The sequence below is a fragment of the Natrix helvetica genome (assembly GCF_964273705.1).
Source record: "Natrix helvetica genome assembly, chromosome: W".
NCBI classification, from domain to species: domain Eukaryota; kingdom Metazoa; phylum Chordata; class Lepidosauria; order Squamata; family Natricidae; genus Natrix; species Natrix helvetica.
In genome coordinates, this window is record NC_138555.1 from 69,985,264 (window position 1) to 70,007,999 (window position 22,736).

Sequence of the window (22,736 nt, forward strand, 5' to 3'; positions counted from 1 at the left end):
ATCAGTCCTTTTTGTCTCTCTTCCTCCCCCCTTGTATCCAGCAGCTCCCATCCCTAGCCTCAGGAAGGTTAAAATGAGATGGAGTTAAACGGCCCCTACATCAGTCCTTTTTGCCTCTCTGACTCCCCACTTGTATCCAGCAGCTCCAATCCCCAGCCTTTAGAAGGTTCAAATGAGATGGAGTTAAAGGGCCCCTACATCAGTCTTTTTTGCCTCTCTGACTCTCACCTTGTATCCAGCAGCTCCAATCCCCAGCCTCAGGAAGGTTCAAATGAAATGGAGTTAAAGGGCCCCTACTTCAGTCCTTTTTGTCTCTCTGACTCCCCCCTTGTATCCAGCAGCTCCTATCCCGAGCCTTTCGAAGGTTCAAATGAAATGGAGTAAAAGGGCCCCTACATCAGTCCTTTTTGTCTCTCTTACTCCCCCCTTGTATCCAGCAGCTCTAATCCCCAGTCTCAGGAAGATTCAAATGAAATGGAGTTAACGGGCCCCTACATCACTCCTTTTTGTCTCTGTGTCTCCCCCCTGGTATCCAGCAGCTCCAATCCCCAGCCTCAGGAAGGTTAAAATGAAATGGAGTTAAAGGGCCCCTACCTCAGTCCTTTTTGTCTCTCTTACTCCCCCACTTGTATCCAGCAGCTCCAATCCCCAGCCTTTCGAAGGTTAAAATGAAATGGAGTAAAAGGGCCCCTACATCAGTCCTTTTTGTCTCTCTGACTCCCCCCTTGTATCCAGCAGCTCCAGTCCCCAGCCTTTCGAAGGTTAAAATAAAATGGAAGTAAAGGGCCCCTACCTCAGTCCTTTTCGTCTCTCCGACTCCCCCACTTGTATCCAGCAGTTCAAAGCACCAGGCTCAGGAAGGTTTAAATGAAATGGAGTTAAAGGGCCACTACCTCAGTCCTTTTTGTCTCTCTGACTCCCCCCTTGTATCCACCAGCTCCTATCCCGAGCCTTTCGAAGGTTCAAATGAAATGGAGTAAAAGGGCCCCTACATCAGTCCTTTTTGTCTCTCTTACTCCCCCCTTGTATCCAGCAGCTCTAATCCCCAGTCTCAGGAAGATTCAAATGAAATGGAGTTAAAGGGAACCTACCTCAGGCCTTTTTGTCTCTCTTACACCCCACTTGTATCCAGCAGCTCCAATCCCTAGCCTCAGGTAGGTTAAAAGGAAATGCAGTTAAAGGGCCCCTACATCAGTCCTTTTTGTCTCACTTACTCCCCCCTTGTATCCAGAAGTTCCAATCCCGAGCCTTTTGAAGGTTAAAATGAAATGGAGTTAAAGGGCCCCTAGATCAGTCCTTTTCGTCTCTCTGACTCCACCCTTTTATACAGCAGCTCCAATCCCCAGCCTCAGGAAGGTTCAAGTGAAATGCAGTTAAAGGGCCCCTACCTTAGTCATTTTTGCCTCTCTGACTCTCACCTTGTATCCAGCAGTTCAAAGCACCAGGCTCAGGAAGGTTTAAATGAAATAGAGTTAAAGGGCCGCTACCTCAGTCCTTTTGTCTCTCTTACTCCCCCCTTGTATACAGCAGCTCCAATCCCCAGCCTCAGGAAGGTTAAAATGAAATGGAGTTAAAGGGCCCCTACCTCAGTCCTTTTTGTCTCTCTTACTCCCCCACTTGTATCCAGCAGCTCCAATCCCCAGCCTTTCGAAGGTTGAAATGAAATGCAGTCAAAGGGCCCCTAGATCAGTACTTTTTGTCTCTCTGACTCCCCACTTGTATCCAGCAGCTCCAATCCCCAGCCTTTCGAAGGTTAAAATGAAATGGAGTAAAAGGGCCCCTACATCAGTACTTTTTGTCTCTCTGACTCCCCCCTTGTATCCAGCAGCTCCAGTCCCCAGCCTTTCGAAGGTTAAAATAAAATGGAAGTAAAGGGCCCCTACCTCAGTCCTTTTTGCCTCTCTGACTCCCCCCTTGTATCCAGCAGCTCCAATCCCCAGCCTCAGGAAGGGTAAAATGAAATGGAGTTAAAGGGCCCCTACATCAGTCCTTTTCGTCTCTCTTACTCCCCCCTTGTATCCAGCAGCTCCAATCCCGAGCCTTTCGAAGGTTCAAATGAAATGGAGTTAAAGGGCCCCTACATCAGTCCTTTTTGTCTCTCTTACTCCCCCCTTGTATCTAGCAGCTCCAACCACCAGCCTCAGGAAGTTTCAAATGAAATGGAGTTAAAGGGCCCCTACATCAGTCCATTTTGCCTCTCTGACTCCCCCCTTGTATCCAGCAGCTCCAACCACCGGCCTCATGAAGGTTAAAATGAAATGGATTTAAAGGGCCCCTTCATCAGTCGTTTTTGTCTCTCTTACTCCCCCCTTGTATCCAGCAGTTCCAATCCCGAGCCTTTCGAAGCTTCAAATGAAATGGAGTAAAAGGGCCGCTAAATCAGTCCTTTTTATCTCTCTGACTCCCCCCTTGTATTCAGGAGCTCCAACCACCGGCCTCAGGAAGGTTAAAATGAAATGGATTTAAAAGGCCACTTCATCAGTCCTTTTTGTCTCTCTTCCTCCCCCCTTGCATCCAGCAGCTCCAATCCCCAGGCTCAGGAAGGTTCAAATGAAATGGATTTAAAGGGCCACTTCATCAGTCCTTTTTGTCTCTCTTACTCCCCCCTTGTATCCAGCAGCTCCAATTCCGAGCCTTTCGAAGGTTCAAATGAAATGGAGTAAAAGGGCCCCTACATCAGTCCTTTTTGTCTCTCTTACTCCCCCCTTGTATCCAGCAGCTCTAATCCCCAGTCTCAGGAAGGTTCAAATCAAATGGAGTTAAAGGGCCCCTACATCAGTCCTTTTGCCTCTCTGACTCCCCCCTTGTATCCAGCAGCTCCAATCCCCAGCCTCAGGAAGGTTCAAATGAAATGGAGTTAAAGGGCCCCTACCTCTGTCCTTTTTGTCTCTCTTACTCCCCCTTTTATCCAGCAGCTCCAACCCTTAGCCTCAGGAAGGTTCAAATGAGATGGAGTTAAAGGGCCCCTACATCAGTCGTTTTTGCCTCTCTGACTCCCCCCTTGTATCCAGCAGCTCCAATCCCCAGCCTCAGGAAGGTTCAAATGAAATGGAGTTAAAGGGCCCCTACATCAGTCCTTTTTGCCTCTCTGACTCTCACCTTGTATCCAGCAGTTAAAAGCACCAGCCTCAGGAAGGTTTAAATGAAATGGAGTTAAAGGGCCGCTACCTTAGTCCTTTCGTCTCTCTAACTCCCCCCTTGTATCCAGAAGCTCCAATCCCTAGCCTCAGGAAGGTTAAAATGAAATGGAGTTAAAGGGCCCCTACCTCAGTCCTTTTTGCCTCTCTGACTCTCACCTTGTATCCAGCAGCTCCCACCACCGGCCTCAGGAAGGTTCAAATGAAATGGAGTTAAAGGGCCCCTACCTCTGTCCATTTTGTCTCTCTTACTCCCCCCTTGTATCCAGCAGCTCCAATCTCCAGCCTCAGGAAGGTTCAAATGAAATGGAGTTAAAGGGGCCCTACATCACTCCTTTTTGTCTCTCTGACTCCCCCCTTTTATCCAGCAGCTCCAATCCCCAGCCTCAGACAGGTTCAAATGAAATGCAGTTAAAGGGTCCCTACCTCTGTCCATTTTGTCTCTCTTACTCCCCCCTTGTATCCAGCAGCTCCAATCTCCAGCCTCAGGAAGGTTCAAATGAAATGGAGTTAAAGGGGCCCTACATCACTCCTTTTTGTCTCTCTGACTCCCCCCTTTTATCCATCAGCTCCAATCCCCAGCCTCAGGAAGGTTCAAATGAAATGCAGTTAAAGGGCCCCTACCTCTGTCCATTTTGTCTCTCTTACTCCCCCCTTGTATCCAGCAGCTCCAATCTCCAGCCTCAGGAAGGTTCAAATGAAATGGAGTTAAAGGGGCCCTACATCACTCCTTTTTCTCTCTGTGTCTCCCCCCTTGTATCCAGCAGCTCCAATCCCCAGCCACAGGAAGGTTAAAATGAAATTGAGTTAAAGGGCCCCTACATCAGTCCTTTTTGTCTCTCTGACTCCCCCCTTGTATCCAGCAGCTCCAATCCCGAGCATTTCGAAGGTTCAAATGAAATGGAGTAAAAGGGCCCATACATCAGTCCTTTATGTCTCTCTGACTCCCCCCTTGTATTCAGGAGCTCCAACCACCGGCCTCAGGAAGGTTAAAATGAAATGGATTTAAAGGGCCACTTCATCAGTCCTTTTTGTCTCTCTTACTCCCCGCTTGTATCCAGCAGCTCCAATCCCGAGCCTTTCGAAGGTTCAAATGAAATGGAGTAAAAGGGCCCCTACATCAGTCCTTTTTGTCTCTCTTACTCCCCCCTTGTATCTAGCAGCTCCAACCACCAGCCTCAGGAAGTTTCAAATGAAATGGAGTTAAAGGGCCCCTACATCAGTCCATTTTGCCTCTCTGACTCCCCCCTTGTATCCAGCAGCTCCAACCACCGGCCTCATGAAGGTTAAAATGAAATGGATTTAAAGGGCCCCTTCATCAGTCGTTTTTGTCTCTCTTACTCCCCCCTTGTATCCAGCAGTTCCAATCCCGAGCCTTTCGAAGCTTCAAATGAAATGGAGTAAAAGGGCCGCTAAATCAGTCCTTTTTATCTCTCTGACTCCCCCCTTGTATTCAGGAGCTCCAACCACCGGCCTCAGGAAGGTTAAAATGAAATGGATTTAAAAGGCCACTTCATCAGTCCTTTTTGTCTCTCTTACTCCCCCCTTGTATCTAGCAGCTCCAATCCCCAGCCTTTCGAAGTTTAAAATGAAATGGAGATAAGGGCCCCTACATCAGTCCTTTTTGTCTCTCTGACTCCCCCCTTGTATCCAGCAGCTCCAACCACCAGCCTCAGGAAGGTTAAAATGAAATGGAGTTAAAGGGCCCCTTCATCAGTGGTTTTTGTCTCTCTTACTCCCCCCTTGTATCTAGCAGCTCCAATCCCCAGCCTTTCGAAGTTTAAAATGAAATGGAGATAAGGGCCCCTACATCAGTCCTTTTTGTCTCTCTGACTCCCCCCTTGTATCCAGCAGCTCCAACCACCAGCCTCAGGAAGGTTCAAATGAAATGGAGGTAAAGGGCCCCTACCTCAATCCTCTTTGCCACTCTGACTGCCCAATTGTATCCAGCAGCTCCAATCCCCAGCCTCAGGAAGGCTTAAATGAAATGGAGTTAAAGGGCCCCTACATCAGTCCTTTTTGTCTATCTGTCTCCCCCCTTGTATTCAGCAGTTCCAATCCCGAGGATTTCGAATGTTCAAATGGAATGGAGTAAAAGGGCCCCTACATCAGTCCTTTTTGTCTCTCTTACTCCCCCCTTGTATCCAGCAGCTCCAATCCCTAGCCTCAGGAAGGTTAAAATGAAATGCAGTTAAAGGGACCCTACATCAGTCCATTTTGCCTCTGTGACTCCCCCCTTGTATCCAGTAGCTCCAACCACCAGGCTCAGGAATGTTCAAATGAAATGGAGTTAAAGGGCCCCTACATCAATCCTTTTTTTCTCTCTGTCTCCCCCCTTGTATCCAGCAGCTCCAATCCCAAGCCTTTCGAAGGTTAAAATGAAATGGAGATAAGGGCCCCTACATCAGTCCTTTTTGTCTCTCTGACTCCCCCCTTGTATCCAGCAGCTCCAACCACCAGCCTCAGGAAGGTTCAAATGAAATTGAGGTAAAGGGCCCCTATCTCAGTCCTCTTTGCCACTCTGACTCCCCAATTGTATCCAGCAGCTCCAATCCCCAGCCTCAGGAAGGCTTAAATGAAATGGAGTTAAAGGGCCCCTACATCAGTCCTTTTTGTCTATCTGTCTCCCTCCTTGTATCCAGCAGTTCAAACCACCAGCCTCAGGAAGGCTTAAATGAAATGGATTTAAAGGGCCACTTCATCAGTCCTTTTTTTCTCTCTGTCTCCCCCCTTGTATCCAGCAGCTCCAATCCCGAGCCTTTCGAAGGTTAAAATGAAATGCAGTTAAAGGGCCCCTACATCAGTCCTTTTTGTCTCTCTTACTCCCCCCTTGTATCCAGCAGCTCCAATCCCGAGCATTTCGAAGGTTCAAATGAAATGGAGTAAAAGGGCCCATACATCAGTCCTTTATGTCTCTCTGACTCCCCCCTTGTATTCAGGAGCTCCAACCACCGGCCTCAGGAAGGTTAAAATGAAATGGATTTAAAGGGCCACTTCATCAGTCCTTTTTGTCTCTCTTACTCCCCCCTTGTATCCAGCAGCTCCAATCCCGAGCCTTTCGAAGGTTCAAATGAAATGGAGTAAAAGGGCCCCTACATCAGTCCTTTTTGTCTCTCTTACTCCCCCCTTGTATCCAGCAGCTCCAACCACCAGCCTCAGGAAGGTTCAAATGAAATGGAGTTAAAGGGCCCCTACATCAGTCCATTTTCCCTCTCTGACTCCCCCCTTGTATCCAACAGCTCCAATCCCTAGCCTCAGGAAGGTTAAAATGAAAAGCAGTTAAAGGGACCCTACATCAGTCCTTTTTGTCTCTCTTACTCCCCCCTTGTATCCAGCAGCTCCAATCCCGAGCCTTTCGAAGGTTCAAATGAAATGGAGTAAAAGGGCCCCTACATCAGTCCTTTTTATCTCTCTTACTCCCCCCTTGTATCCAGCAGCTCTAATCCCCAGTCTCAGGAAGGTTCAAATGAAATGGAGTTAAAGGGCCCCTACATCAGTCCATTTTGCCTCTCTGACTCCCCCCTTGTATCCAGCAGCTCCAACCACCGGCCTCAGGAAGGTTAAAATGAAATGGATTTAAAGGGCCCCTACATCAGTCCTTTTTGTCTCTCTTACTCCCCCCTTGTATCCAGCAGTTCCAATACCGAGCATTTCGAATGTTCAAATGAAATGGAGTAAAAGGGCCCCTACATCAGTCCTTTTTGTATCTCTTACTCCCCCCTTGTATCCAGCAGCTCCAACCACCAGCCTCAGGAAGGTTCAAATGAAATGGAGTTAAAGGGCCCCTACATCAGTCCACTTTGCCTCTCTGACTCCCCCCTTGTATCCAGCAGCTCCAATCCCTAGACTCAGGAAGGTTAAAATGAAATGCAGTTAAAGGGCCCCTACATCAGTCCTTTTTGTCTCTCTTACTCCCCCCTTGTATCCAGCAGTTCCAATACCGAGCATTTCGAATGTTCAAATGAAATGGAGTAAAAGGGCCCCTACATCAGTCCTTTTTGTCTCTCTTACTCCCCCCTTGTATCCAGCAGCTCTAATCCCCAGTCTCAGGAAGGTTCAAATGAAATGGAGTTAAAGGGCCCCTACATCAGTCCATTTTGCCTCTCTGACTCCCCCCTTGTATCCAGCAGCTCCAACCACCAGCCTCAGGAAGGTTAAAATGAAATGGAGTTAAAGGGCCCCTACATCAATCCTTTTTTTCTCTCTGACTCCCCCCTTGTATCCAGCAGCTCCAATCCCCAGCCTTTCGAAGGTTAAAATGAAATGGAGATAAGGGCCCCTACATCAGTCCTTTTTGTCTCTCTGACTCCCACCTTCTATCCAGCAGCTCCAACCACCAGCCTCAGGAAGGTTCAAATGAAATTGAGTTAAAGGGCCCCTACCTCAGACCTCTTTGCCACTCTGACTCCCCAATTGTATCCAGCAGCTCCAATCCCCAGCCTCAGGAAGGCTTAAATGAAATGGAGTAAAAGGGCCCCTACATCAGTCCTTTTTATCTCTCTTACTCCCCCCTTGTATCCAGCAGCTCTAATCCCCAGTCTCAGGAAGGTTCAAATGAAATGGAGTTAAAGGGCCCCTACATCAGTCCATTTTGCCTCTCTGACTCCCCCTTTGTATCCAGCAGCTCCAACCACCGGCCTCAGGAAGGTTAAAATGAAATGGATTTAAAGGGCTACTTCATCAGTCCTTTTTGTCTCTCTTACTCCCCCCTTGTATCCAGCAGCTCCAATCCCCAGCCTTTCGAAGGTTAAAATGAAATGGAGATAAGGGCCCCTACATCAGTCCTTTTTGTCTCTCTGACTCCCCCCTTGTATCCAGCAGCTCCAACCACCAGCCTCAGGAAGGTTCAAATGAAGTTGAGGTAAAGGGCCCCTACCTCAGTCCTCTTTGCCACTCTGACTCCCCAATTGTATCCAGCAGCTCCAATCCCCAGCCTCAGGAAGGCTTAAATGAAATGGAGTTAAAGGGCCCCTACATCAGTCCTTTTTGTCTCTCTGACTCCCCCCTTGTATTCAGCAGCTCCAACCACCAGCCTCAGAAAGGTTAAAATGAAATGGATTTAAAGGGCCCCTTCATCAGTCCTTTTTGTCTCTCTTACTCCCCCCTTGTATCCAGCAGCTCCAATCCCGAGCCTTTCGAAGGTTCAAATGAAATGGAGTAAAAGGGCCCCTACATCAGTCCTTTTTGTATCTCTTACTCCCCCCTTGTATCCAGCAGCTCCAACCCCCAGCCTCAGGAAGGCTCAAATGAAATGGAGTTAAAGGGCCCCTACATCAGTGCACTTTGCCTCTCTGACTCCCCCCTTGTATCCAGCAGCTCCAATCCCTAGCCTCAGGAAGGTTAAAATGAAATGCAGTTAAAGGGCCCCTACATCAGTCCTTTTTGTCTCTCTTACTCCCCCCTTGTATCCAGCAGTTCCAATACCGAGCATTTCGAATGTTCAAATGAAATGGAGTAAAAGGGCCCCTACATCAGTCCTCTTTGTCTCTCTTACTCCCCCCTTGTATCCAGCAGCTCTAATCCCCAGTCTCAGGAAGGTTCAAATGAAATGGAGTTAAAGGGCCCCTACATCAGTCCATTTTGCCTCTCTGACTCCCCCCTTGTATCCAGCAGCTCCAACCACCAGCCTCAGGAAGGTTAAAATGAAATGGAGTTAAAGGGCCCCTACATCAATCCTTTTTTTCTCTCTGTCTCCCCCCTTGTATCCAGCAGTTCAAACCACCAGCCTCGGGAAGGTTAAAATGAAATGGCGTTAAAGGGCCCCTACATCAGTCCTTTTTGTCTCTCTGTCTCCCTCCTTGTATCCAGGAGCTCCAATCCCCAGCCTTTCGAAGGTTAAAATGAAATGGAGTTAAAGGGCCCCTACCTTAGTCCTTTTTGCCTCTCTGACTCCCCCCTTGTATCCAGCAGCTCCAATCCCCAGCCTCAGGAAGGTTCAAATGAAATGGAGTTAAAGGGCCCCTACCTCTGTCCTTTTTGCCTCTCTTACTCCCCCCTTGTATCCAGCAGCTCCAATCCCCAGCCTTTCGAAGGTTCAAATGAGATGGAGTTAAAGGGCCCCTACATCAGTCCTTTTTGTCTCTCTTACTCCCCCCTTGTATCCAGGAGCTCCAATCCCCAGCCTTTCGAAGGTTAAAATGAAATGGAGTTAAAGGGCCCCTACCTTAGTCCTTTTTGCCTCTCTGACTCCCCCTTGTATCCATCAGCTCCAATCCCCAGCCTCAGGAAGGTTCAAATGAAATGGAGTTAAAGGGCCCCTACCTCTGTCCTTTTTGACTCTCTTACTCCCCCGTGGTATCCAGCAGCACCAATCCCGAGCCTTTCGAAGGTTCAAATGAAATGGAGTTAAACTGCCCCTACATCAGTCCTTTTTGACTCTCTGACTCCCCCCTTGTATCCAGGAGTTCAAACCACCAGCCTCAGGAAGGTTCAAATGAAATGGAGTTAAAGGACCCGTACATCAGTCCTTTTTGCCTCTCTGACTCCCCCCTTGTATCCAGCAGCTCCAATCCCCAGCCTCAGGAAGGTTAAAATGAAATGGCGTTAAAGGGCCCCTACATCAGTCCTTTTTGTCTCTCTGTCTCCCCCCTTGTATCCAGCAGCTCCAATCCCCAGCCTTTCGAAGGTTAAAATGAAATGGAGTTAAAGGGCCCCTACCTTAGTCCTTTTTGCCTCTCTTACTCCCCCCTTGTATCCAGCAGCTCTAATCCCCAGTCTCAGGAAGGTTCAAATGAAATGGAGTTAAAGGGCCCCTACATCAGTCCATTTTGCCTCTCTTACTCCCCCCTTGTATCCAGCAGCTCCAACCACCAGCCTCAGGAAGGTTAAAATGAAATGGAGTTAAAGGGCCCCTACATCAATCCTTTTTTTCTCTCTGTCTCCCCCCTTGTATCCAGCAGCACCAATCCCGAGCCTTTCGAAGGTTCAAATGAAATGGAGTTAAACGGCCCCTACATCAGTCCTTTTTGACTCTCTGACTCCCCCCTTGTATCCAGGAGTTCAAACCACCAGCCTCAGGAAGGTTCAAATGAAATGGAGTTAAAGGACCCGTACATCAGTCCTTTTTGCCTCTCTGACTCCCCCCTTGTATCCAGGAGCTCCAATCCCCAGCCTTTCGAAGGTTAAAATGAAATGGAGTTAAAGGGCCCCTACCTTAGTCCTTTTTGCCTCTCTTACTCCCCCCTTGTATCCAGCAGCTCTAATCCCCAGTCTCAGGAAGGTTCAAATGAAATGGAGTTAAAGGGCCCCTACATCAGTCCATTTTGCCTCTCTGAGTCCCCCCTTGTATCCAGCAGCTCCAACCACAGGCCTCAGGAAGGTTAAAATGAAATGGATTTAAAGGGCCACTTCATCAGTCCTTTTTGTCTCTCTTACTCCCCCCTTGGATCCAGCAGCTCCAAACCCCAGCCTTTCGAAGGTTAAAATGAAATGGAGATAAGGGCCCCTACATCAGTCTTTTTTGTCTCTCTGACTCCCCCCTTGTGTCCAGCAGCTCCAACCACCAGCCTCAGGAAGGTTCAAATGAAATTGAGGTAAAGGGCCCCTACCTCAGTCCTCTTTGCCACTCTGACTCCCCAATTGTATCCAGCAGCTCCAATCCCCAGCCTCAGGAAGGTTCAAATGAAATGGAGTTAAAGGGCCCCTACATCAGTCCTTTTTGTCTCTCTTACTCCCCCTTTGTATCCAGCAGTTCCAATACCGATCATTTCGAATGTTCAAATGAAATGGAGTTAAAGGGCCCCTACATCAGTCCATTTTGCCTCTCTGACTCCCCCCTTGTATCCAGCAGCTCCAACCACCAGCCTCAGGAAGGTTAAAATGAAATGGAGTTAAAGGGCCCCTACATCAATCCTTTTTTTCTCTCTGTCTCCCCCCTTGTATCCAGCAGCTCCAATCCCGAGCCTTTCGAAGGTTCAAATGAAATGGAGTTAAACGGCCCCTACATCAGTCCTTTTTGACTCTCTGACTCCCCCCTTGTATCCAGGAGTTCAAACCACCAGCCTCAGGAAGGTTAAAATGAAATGCAGTTAAAGGGCCCCTACATCAGTCCTTTTTGTCTCTCTTACTCCCCCCTTGTATCCAGCAGCTCCAATCCCGAGCATTTCGAAGGTTCAAATGAAATGGAGTAAAAGGGCCCATACATCAGTCCTTTATGTCTCTCTGACTCCCCCCTTGTATTCAGGAGCTCCAACCACCGGCCTCAGGAAGGTTAAAATGAAATGGATTTAAAGGGCCACTTCATCAGTCCTTTTTGTCTCTCTTACTCCCCCCTTGTATCCAGCAGCTCCAATCCCGAGCCTTTCGAAGGTTCAAATGAAATGGAGTAAAAGGGCCCCTACATCAGTCCTTTTTGTCTCTCTTACTCCCCCCTTGTATCCAGCAGCTCCAACCACCAGCCTCAGGAAGGTTCAAATGAAATGGAGTTAAAGGGCCCCTACATCAGTCCATTTTCCCTCTCTGACTCCCCCCTTGTATCCAACAGCTCCAATCCCTAGCCTCAGGAAGGTTAAAATGAAAAGCAGTTAAAGGGACCCTACATCAGTCCTTTTTGTCTCTCTTACTCCCCCCTTGTATCCAGCAGCTCCAATCCCGAGCCTTTCGAAGGTTCAAATGAAATGGAGTAAAAGGGCCCCTATATCAGTCCTTTTTATCTCTCTTACTCCCCCCTTGTATCCAGCAGCTCTAATCCCCAGTCTCAGGAAGGTTCAAATGAAATGGAGTTAAAGGGCCCCTACATCAGTCCATTTTGCCTCTCTGACTCCCCCCTTGTATCCAGCAGCTCCAACCACCGGCCTCAGGAAGGTTAAAATGAAATGGATTTAAAGGGCCCCTACATCAGTCCTTTTTGTCTCTCTTACTCCCCCCTTGTATCCAGCAGTTCCAATACCGAGCATTTCGAATGTTCAAATGAAATGGAGTAAAAGGGCCCCTACATCAGTCCTTTTTGTATCTCTTACTCCCCCCTTGTATCCAGCAGCTCCAACCACCAGCCTCAGGAAGGTTCAAATGAAATGGAGTTAAAGGGCCCCTACATCAGTCCACTTTGCCTCTCTGACTCCCCCCTTGTATCCAGCAGCTCCAATCCCTAGACTCAGGAAGGTTAAAATGAAATGCAGTTAAAGGGCCCCTACATCAGTCCTTTTTGTCTCTCTTACTCCCCCCTTGTATCCAGCAGTTCCAATACCGAGCATTTCGAATGTTCAAATGAAATGGAGTAAAAGGGCCCCTACATCAGTCCTTTTTGTCTCTCTTACTCCCCCCTTGTATCCAGCAGCTCTAATCCCCAGTCTCAGGAAGGTTCAAATGAAATGGAGTTAAAGGGCCCCTACATCAGTCCATTTTGCCTCTCTGACTCCCCCCTTGTATCCAGCAGCTCCAACCACCAGCCTCAGGAAGGTTAAAATGAAATGGAGTTAAAGGGCCCCTACATCAATCCTTTTTTTCTCTCTGTCTCCCCCCTTGTATCCAGCAGCTCCAATCCCGAGCCTCAGGAAGGTTAAAATGAAGTGGCGTTAAAGGGCCCCTACATCAGTCCTTTTTCTCTCTCTGTCTCCCCCCTTGTATCCAGGAGCTCCAATCCCCAGCCTTTCGAAGGTTAAAATGAAATGGAGTTAAAGGGCCCCTACCTTAGTCCTTTTTGCCTCTCTTACTCCCCCCTTGTATCCAGCAGCTCTAATCCCCAGTCTCAGGAAGGTTCAAATGAAGTGGAGTTAAAGGGCCCCTACATCAGTCCATTTTGCCTCTCTGACTCCCCCCTTGTATCCAGCAGCTCCAACCACAGGCCTCAGGAAGGTTAAAATGAAATGGATTTAAAGGGCCACTTCATCAGTCCTTTTTATCTCTCTTACTCCCCCCTTGTATCCAGCAGCTCCAATCCCCAGCCTTTCGAAGGTTAAAATGAAATGGAGATAAGGGCCCCTACATCAGTCCTTTTTGTCTCTCTGACTCCCACCTTGTATCCAGCAGCTCCAACCACCAGCCTCAGGAAGGTTCAAATGAAATTGAGTTAAAGGGCCCCTACCTCAGACCTCTTTGCCACTCTGACTCCCCAATTGTATCCAGCAGCTCCAATCCCCAGCCTCAGGAAGGCTTAAATGAAATGGAGTTAAAGGGCCCCTACATCAGTCCTTTTTGTCTCTCTGACTCCCCCCTTGTATTCAGCAGCTCCAACCACCAGCCTCAGAAAGGTTCAAATGAAATGGAGTTAAAGGGCCCCTACATCAGTCCATTTTGTCTCTCTGACTCCCCCCTTGTATTCAGCAGCTCCAATCCCGAGCCTTTCGAAGGTTCAAATGAAATGGAGTAAAAGGGCCCCTACATCAGTCCTTTTTGTATCTCTTACTCCCCCCTTGTATCCAGCAGCTCCAACCACCAGCCTCAGGAAGGCTCAAATGAAATGCAGTTAAAGGGCCCCTACATCAGTGCACTTTGCCTCTCTGACTCCCCCCTTGTATCCAGCAGCTCCAATCCCTAGCCTCAGGAAGGTTAAAATGAAATGCAGTTAAAGGGCCCCTACATCAGTCCTTTTTGTCTCTCTTACTCCCCCCTTGTATCCAGCAGTTCCAATACCGAGCATTTCGAATGTTCAAATGAAATGGAGTAAAAGGGCCCCTACATCAGTCCTCTTTGTCTCTCTTACTCCCCCCTTGTATCCAGCAGCTCTAATCCCCAGTCTCAGGAAGGTTCAAATGAAATGGAGTTAAAGGGCCCCTACATCAGTCCATTTTGCCTCTCTGACTCCCCCCTTGTATCCAGCAGCTCCAACCACCAGCCTCAGGAAGGCTCAAATGAAATGCAGTTAAAGGGCCCCTACATCAGTGCACTTTGCCTCTCTGACTCCCCCCTTGTATCCAGCAGCTCCAATCCCTAGCCTCAGGAAGGTTAAAATGAAATGCAGTTAAAGGGCCCCTACATCAGTCCTTTTTGTCTCTCTTACTCCCCCCTTGTATCCAGCAGTTCCAATACCGAGCATTTCGAATGTTCAAATGAAATGGAGTAAAAGGGCCCCTACATCAGTCCTCTTTGTCTCTCTTACTCCCCCCTTGTATCCAGCAGCTCTAATCCCCAGTCTCAGGAAGGTTCAAATGAAATGGAGTTAAAGGGCCCCTACATCAGTCCATTTTGCCTCTCTGACTCCCCCCTTGTATCCAGCAGCTCCAACCACCAGCCTCAGGAAGGTTAAAATGAAATGGAGTTAAAGGGCCCCTACATCAATCCTTTTTTTCTCTCTGTCTCCCCCCTTGTATCCAGCAGTTCAAACCACCAGCCTCGGGAAGGTTAAAATGAAATGGCGTTAAAGGGCCCCTACATCAGTCCTTTTTGTCTCTCTGTCTCCCTCCTTGTATCCAGGAGCTCCAATCCCCAGCCTTTCGAAGGTTAAAATGAAATGGAGTTAAAGGGCCCCTACCTTAGTCCTTTTTGCCTCTCTGACTCCCCCCTTGTATCCAGCAGCTCCAATCCCCAGCCTCAGGAAGGTTCAAATGAAATGGAGTTAAAGGGCCCCTACCTCTGTCCTTTTTGCCTCTCTTACTCCCCCCTTGTATCCAGCAGCTCCAATCCCCAGCCTTTCGAAGGTTCAAATGAGATGGAGTTAAAGGGCCCCTACATCAGTCCTTTTTGTCTCTCTTACTCCCCCCTTGTATCCAGGAGCTCCAATCCCCAGCCTTTCGAAGGTTAAAATGAAATGGAGTTAAAGGGCCCCTACCTTAGTCCTTTTTGCCTCTCTGACTCCCCCTTGTATCCATCAGCTCCAATCCCCAGCCTCAGGAAGGTTCAAATGAAATGGAGTTAAAGGGCCCCTACCTCTCTCCTTTTTGACTCTCTTACTCCCCCCTTGTATCCAGCAGCACCAATCCCGAGCCTTTCGAAGGTTCAAATGAAATGGAGTTAAACTGCCCCTACATCAGTCCTTTTTGACTCTCTGACTCCCCCCTTGTATCCAGGAGTTCAAACCACCAGCCTCAGGAAGGTTCAAATGAAATGGAGTTAAAGGACCCGTACATCAGTCCTTTTTGCCTCTCTGACTCCCCCCTTGTATCCAGCAGCTCCAATCCCCAGCCTCAGGAAGGTTAAAATGAAATGGCGTTAAAGGGCCCCTACATCAGTCCTTTTTGTCTCTCTGTCTCCCCCCTTGTATCCAGGAGCTCCAATCCCCAGCCTTTCGAAGGTTAAAATGAAATGGAGTTAAAGGGCCCCTACCTTAGTCCTTTTTGCCTCTCTTACTCCCCCCTTGTATCCAGCAGCTCTAATCCCCAGTCTCAGGAAGGTTCAAATGAAATGGAGTTAAAGGGCCCCTACATCAGTCCATTTTGCCTCTCTGAGTCCCCCCTTGTATCCAGCAGCTCCAACCACAGGCCTCAGGAAGGTTAAAATGAAATGCAGTTAAAGGGCCCCTACATCAGTCCTTTTTGTCTCTCTTACTCCCCCCTTGTATCCAGCAGTTCCAATACCGAGCATTTCGAATGTTCAAATGAAATGGAGTAAAAGGGCCCCTACATCAGTCCTTTTTGTCTCTCTTACTCCCCCCTTGTATCCAGCAGCTCCAACCACCAGCCTCAGGAAGGTTAAAATGAAATGGAGTTAAAGGGCCCCTACATCAATCCTTTTTTTCTCTCTGTCTCCCCCCTTGTATCAAGCAGCACCAATCCCGAGCCTTTCGAAGGTTCAAATGAAATGGAGTTAAACGGCCCCTACATCAGTCCTTTTTGACTCTCTGACTCCCCCCTTGTATCCAGGAGTTCAAACCACCAGCCTCAGGAAGGTTCAAATGAAATGGAGTTAAAGGACCCGTACATCAGTCCTTTTTGCCTCTCTGACTCCCCCCTTGTATCCAGGAGCTCCAATCCCCAGCCTTTCGAAGGTTAAAATGAAATGGAGTTAAAGGGCCCCTACCTTAGTCCTTTTTGCCTCTCTTACTCCCCCCTTGTATCCAGCAGCTCTAATCCCCAGTCTCAGGAAGGTTCAAATGAAATGGAGTTAAAGGGCCCCTACATCAGTCCATTTTGCCTCTCTGAGTCCCCCCTTGTATCCAGCAGCTCCAACCACAGGCCTCAGGAAGGTTAAAATGAAATGGATTTAAAGGGCCACTTCATCAGTCCTTTTTGTCTCTCTTACTCCCCCCTTGGATCCAGCAGCTCCAAACCCCAGCCTTTCGAAGGTTAAAATGAAATGGAGATAAGGGCCCCTACATCAGTCTTTTTTGTCTCTCTGACTCCCCCCTTGTGTCCAGCAGCTCCAACCACCAGCCTCAGGAAGGTTCAAATGAAATTGAGGTAAAGGGCCCCTACCTCAGTCCTCTTTGCCACTCTGACTCCCCAATTGTATCCAGCAGCTGTAATCCCCAGCCTCAGGAAGGTTCAAATGAAATGGAGTTAAAGGGCCCCTACATCAGTCCTTTTTGTCTCTCTTACTCCCCCTTTGTATCCAGCAGTTCCAATACCGATCATTTCGAATGTTCAAATGAAATGGAGTTAAAGGGCCCCTACATCAGTCCATTTTGCCTCTCTGACTCCCCCCTTGTATCCAGCAGCTCCAACCACCAGCCTCAGGAAGGTTAAAATGAAATGGAGTTAAAGGGCCCCTACATCAATCCTTTTTTTCTCTCTGTCTCCCCCCTTGTATCCAGCAGCTCCAATCCCGAGCCTTTCGAAGGTTCAAATGAAATGGAGTTAAACGGCCCCTACATCAGTCCTTTTTGACTCTCTGACTCCCCCCTTGTATCCAGGAGTTCAAACCACCAGCCTCAGGAAGGTTCAAATGAAATGGAGTTAAAGGACCCGTACATCAGTCCTTTTTGCCTCTCTGACTCCCCCCTTGTATCCAGCAGCTCCAATCCCCAGCCTCAGGAAGGTTAAAATGAAATGGCGTTAAAGGGCCCCTACATCAGTCCTTTTTGTCTCTCTGTCTCCCCCCTTGTATCCAGGAGCTCCAATCCCCAGCCTTTCGAAGGTTAAAATGAAATGGAGTTAAAGGGCCCCTACCTTAGTCCTTTTTGCCTCTCTTACTCCCCCCTTTTATCCAGCAGCTCCAATCCCCAGCCTCAGGAAGGTTAAAATGAAATGGAGTTAAAGGGCCCCTACATCAGTCCTATTTGTCTCTCTGTCTCCGCTCTTGTATCCAGGAGCTCCAATCCCCAGCCTCAGGAAGGTTCAAATGAAATGGAGTTAAATGGCACGTACATAAGTCCTTTACTGTCTCTCTGACTCCCCACTTGTATCCAGAAGCTCAAATCCCCAGCCTTTCGAAGGTTAAAATGAAATGGAGTTAAAGGGCCCCTACATCAGTCCATTTTGCCTCTCTGACTCCCCCCTTGTATCCAGCAGCTCCAACCACCAGCCTCAGGAAGGTTAAAATGAAATGGAGTTAAAGGGCCCCTACATCAATCCTTTTTTTCTCTCTGTCTCCCCCCTTGTATCCAGCAGCTCCAATCCCGGGCCTTTCGAAGGTTCAAATGAAATGGAGTTAAACGGCCCCTACATCAGTCCTTTTTGACTCTCTGACTACCCCCTTGTCTCCAGGAGTTCAAACCACCAGGATCAGGAAGGTTCAAATGAAATGGAGTTAAAGGGCCCGTACATCAGTCTTTTTTGCCTCTCTGACTCCCCCCTTGTATCTAGCAGTTCAAACCACCAGCCTCAGGAAGGTTCAAATGAAATGGAGTTAAAGGACCCGTACATCAGTCCTTTTTGCCTCTCTGACTCCCCCCTTGTATCCAGCAGCTCCAATCCGCAGCCTCAGGAAGGTTAAAATGAAATGGCGTTAAAGGGCCCCTACATCAGTCCTTTTTGTCTCTCTGTCTCCCCCCTTGTATCCAGGAGCTCCAATCCCCAGCCTTTCGAAGGTTAAAATGAAATGGAGTTAAAGGGCCCCTACCTTAGTCCTTTTTGCCTCTCTTACTCCCCCCTTGTATCCAGCAGCTCCAATCCCCAGCCTCAGGAAGGTTAAAATGAAATGGAGTTAAAGGGCCCCTACATCAGTCCTATTTGTCTCTCTGCCTCCGCTCTTGTATCCAGGAGCTCCAATCCCCAGCCTCAGGAAGGTTCAAATGAAATGGAGTTAAATGGCACGTACATAAGTCCTTTACTGTCTCTCTGACTCCACACTTGTATCCAGAAGCTCAAATCCCCAGCCTTCCGAAGGTTAAAATGAAATGGAGTTAAAGGGCCCCTCCATCAGTCCATTTTGCCTCTCTGACTCCCCCCTTGTATCCAGCAGCTCCAACCACCAGCCTCAGGAAGGCTTAAATGAAATGGAGTTAAAGGGCCCCTACATCAGCCCTTTTTGTCTATCTGTCTCCCCCCTTGTATCCAGCAGTTCAAACCACCAGCCTCAGGAAGGTTCAAATGAAATGGAGTTAAAGGGCCCCTACATCAGTCTTTTTTGCCTCTCTGACTCCCCCCTTGTATCTAGCAGCTCCAACCACCAGCCTCAGGAAGGTTAAAATGAAATGGAGTTAAAGGGCCCCTACATCAGTCCTTTTTGTCTCTGTGTCTCCCCCCTTGTATCCAGCAGCTCCAATCCCCAATGAAATGGAGTAAAAGGGCCCCTACATCAGTCCTTTTTCCCTCTCTGACTCCCCCCTTGTATCCAGCAGCTCCAATCCCCAGCGTTTCGAAGGTTAAAATGAAATGGAGTTAAAGGGCCCCTAGATCAGTCCTATTTGTCTCTCTGACTCCCCACTTGTATCCAGCAGCTCCAATCCCCAGCCTTTCGAATGTTCAAATGAGATGGAGTTAAAGGGCCCCTACATCAGTCCTTTTTGTCTCTCTTACTCCCCCCTTGTATCCAGAAGCTCCTATCACCAGCCTCAGGAAGATTCAAATGAAATGAAGTTAACGGGCCCCTACATCAGTCCTTTTTGTCTCTCTGTCTCCGCACTTGTATTCAGGAGCTCCAATCCCCAGCCTCAGGAAGGTTCAAATGAAATGGAGTTAAAGGGCCCGTACATAAGTCCTTTACTGTCTCTCTGACTCCCCACTTGTATCCAGAAGCTCAAATCCCCAGCCTTTCGAAGGTTAAAATGAAACGGAGTTAAAGGGCCCCTACCTCAGTCCTTTTTCCCTCTCTGACTCCCCCCTTGTATCCAGCAGCTCCAATCCCCAGCGTTTCGAAGGTTAAAATGAAATGGAGTTAAAGGGCCCCTACCTTAGTCCTTTTTGCCTCTTTGACTCTCACCTTGTATGCAGCAGCTCCCACCACCGGCCTCAGGAAGGTTCAAATGAAATGGAGTTAAAGGGCCGCTACCTCTGTCCTTTTTGTCTCTCTTACTCCCCCCCCCTGTATCCAGCAGCTCCAGTCCTAAGCCTTTCGAAGGTTAAAATAAAATGGAGGTAAAGGGCCCCTACCTCAGTCCTTTTTGCCTCTCTGACTCCCCCCTTTTATCCAGCAGCTCCAATCCCCAGCCACAGGAAGGTTAAAATGAAATTGAGTTAAAGGGCCCCTACATCAGTCCTTTTCGTCTCTCTGACTCCCCCCTTTTATCCAGCAGCTCCAATCCCCAGCCTCAGGAAGGTTCAAACGAAATGCAGTTAAAGGGCCCCTACCTTAGTCCTTTTTGCCTCTCTGACTCCCCCCTTGTTTCCAGCAGCTCCTATCACCAGCCTCAGGAAGATTCAAATGAAATGAAGTTAACGGGCCCCTACCTCAGTCCTTTTCGTCTCCCTGACTCCCCCCTTTTATCCAGCAGCTCCAATCCCCAGCCTCAGAAAGGTTCAAACGAAATGCAGTTAAAGGGCCCCTACGAAAGTCCTTTCTGTCTCTCTTACTCCCCCCTTGTATCCAGCAGTTATAATCCCGAGCCTTTCGAAGGTTCAAATGAAATGGAGTAAAAGGGCCCCTACATCAGTCCCTTTTGTCTCTCTGACTCCCCCCTTGTATCCAGCAGTTCAAACCACCAGCGTCAGGAAGGTTCAAATGAAATGGAGTTAAAGGGCCCCTACATCAGTCCTTTTTGACTCTCTGACTACCCCCTTGTATCCAGGAGTTCAAACCACCAGGATCAGGAAGGTTCAAATGAAATGGAGTTAAAGGGCCCGTACATCAGTCCTTTTTGCCTCTCTGACTCCCCCCTTCTATCCAGCAGCTCCAATCCCCACCCTCAGGAAGGTTAAAATGAAATGGCGTTAAAGGGCCCCTACATCAGTCCTTTTTGTCTCTCTGTCTCCCCCCTTGTATCCAGGAGCTCCAATCCCCAGCCTTTCGAAGGCTAAAATGAAATGGAGTTAAAGGGCCCCTTCCTTAGTCCTTTTTACCTCTCTGACTCCCCCCTTGTATCCAGCAGCTCCAATCCCCAGCCTCAGGAAGGTTCAAATGAAATGGAGTTAAAGTGCCCCTACCTCTCTCCTTTTTGCCTCTCTTACTCCCCCCTTGTATCCAGCAGCTCCAATCCCCAGCCTTTCGAAGGTTCAAATGAGATGGAGTTAAAGGGCCCCTACATCAGTCCTTTTTGTCTCTCTTACTCCCCCCTTGTATCCAGGAGCTCCAATCCCCAGCCTTTCGAAGGTTAAAATGAAATGGAGTTAAAGGGCCCCTACCTTAGTCCTTTTTGCCTCTCTGACTCCCCCCTTGTATCCAGCAGCTCCAATCCCCAGCCTCAGGAAGGTTCAAATGAAATGGAGTTAAAGGGCCCCTACCTCTGTCCTTTTTGCCTCTCTTACTCCCCCCTTGTATCCAGCAGCTCCAATCCCCAGCCTTTCGAAGGTTCAAATGAGATGGAGTTAAAGGGCCCCTACATCAGTCCCTTTTGTCTCTCTTACTGCCCCCTTGTATCCAGAAGCTCCTATCACCAGCCTCAGGAAGATTCAAATGAAATGAAGTTAACGGGCCCCTACATCAGTCCTTTTTGTCTCTGTGTCTCCCCCCTTGTATCCAGCAGCTCCAATCCCCAATGAAATGGAGTAAAAGGGCCCCTACATCAGTCCTTTTTGTCTCTGTGTCTCCCCCCTTGTATCCAGCAGCTCCAATCCCCAGCCTCAGGAAGGTTAAAATGAAGTGGATTTAAAGGGCCCCTACATCAGTCCTTTTTGTCTCTTTGTCTCCGCCCTTGTATCCAGGAGCTCCAATCCCCAGCCTCAGGAAGGTTCAAATGAAATGGAGTTAAAGGGCCCGTACATAAGTCCTTTACTGTCTCTCTGACTCCCCACTTGTATCCAGAAGCTAAAATCCCCAGCCTTTCGAAGGTTAAAATGAAATGGAGTTAAAGGGCCCCTACTTCAGTCCTTTTTGTCTCTCTGTCTCCCCCCTTGTATCCAGGAGCTCCAATCCCCAGCCTTTCGAAGTCTAAAATGAAATGGAGTTAAAGGGCCCCTACCTCTGTCCTTTTTGCCTCTCTTACTCCCCCCTTGTATCCAGCAGCTCCAATCCCCAGCCTTTCGAAGGTTCAAATGAGATGGAGTTAAAGGGCCCCTACATCAGTCCTTTTTGCCTCTCTTACTCCCCCCTTGTATCCAGCAGCTCCAATCCCCAGCCTTTCGAAGGTTCAAATGAGATGGAGTTAAAGGGCCCCTACATCAGTCCTTTTTGTCTCTCTTACTCCCCCCTTGTATCCAGGAGCTCCAATCCCGAGCCTTTCGAAGGTTAAAATGAAATGGAGTTAAAGGGCCCCTACCTTAGTCCTTTTTGCCTCTCTTACTCCCCCCTTGTATCCAGCAGCTCTAATCCCCAGTCTCAGGAAGGTTCAAATGAAATGGAGTTAAAGGGCCCCTACATCAGTCCATTTTGCCTCTCTGAGTCCCCCCTTGTATCCAGCAGCTCCAACCACAGGCCTCAGGAAGGTTAAAATGAAATGCAGTTAAAGGGCCCCTACATCAGTCCTTTTTGTCTCTCTTACTCCCCCCTTGTATCCAGCAGTTCCAATACCGAGCATTTCGAATGTTCAAATGAAATGGAGTAAAAGGGCCCCTACATCAGTCCTTTTTGTCTCTCTTACTCCCCCCTTGTATCCAGCAGCTCCAACCACCAGCCTCAGGAAGGTTAAAATGAAATGGAGTTAAAGGGCCCCTACATCAATCCTTTTTTTCTCTCTGTCTCCCCCCTTGTATCAAGCAGCACCAATCCCGAGCCTTTCGAAGGTTCAAATGAAATGGAGTTAAACGGCCCCTACATCAGTCCTTTTTGACTCTCTGACTCCCCCCTTGTATCCAGGAGTTCAAACCACCAGCCTCAGGAAGGTTCAAATGAAATGGAGTTAAAGGACCCGTACATCAGTCCTTTTTGCCTCTCTGACTCCCCCCTTGTATCCAGGAGCTCCAATCCCCAGCCTTTCGAAGGTTAAAATGAAATGGAGTTAAAGGGCCCCTACCTTAGTCCTTTTTGCCTCTCTTACTCCCCCCTTGTATCCAGCAGCTCTAATCCCCAGTCTCAGGAAGGTTCAAATGAAATGGAGTTAAAGGGCCCCTACATCAGTCCATTTTGCCTCTCTGAGTCCCCCCTTGTATCCAGCAGCTCCAACCACAGGCCTCAGGAAGGTTAAAATGAAATGGATTTAAAGGGCCACTTCATCAGTCCTTTTTGTCTCTCTTACTCCCCCCTTGGATCCAGCAGCTCCAAACCCCAGCCTTTCGAAGGTTAAAATGAAATGGAGATAAGGGCCCCTACATCAGT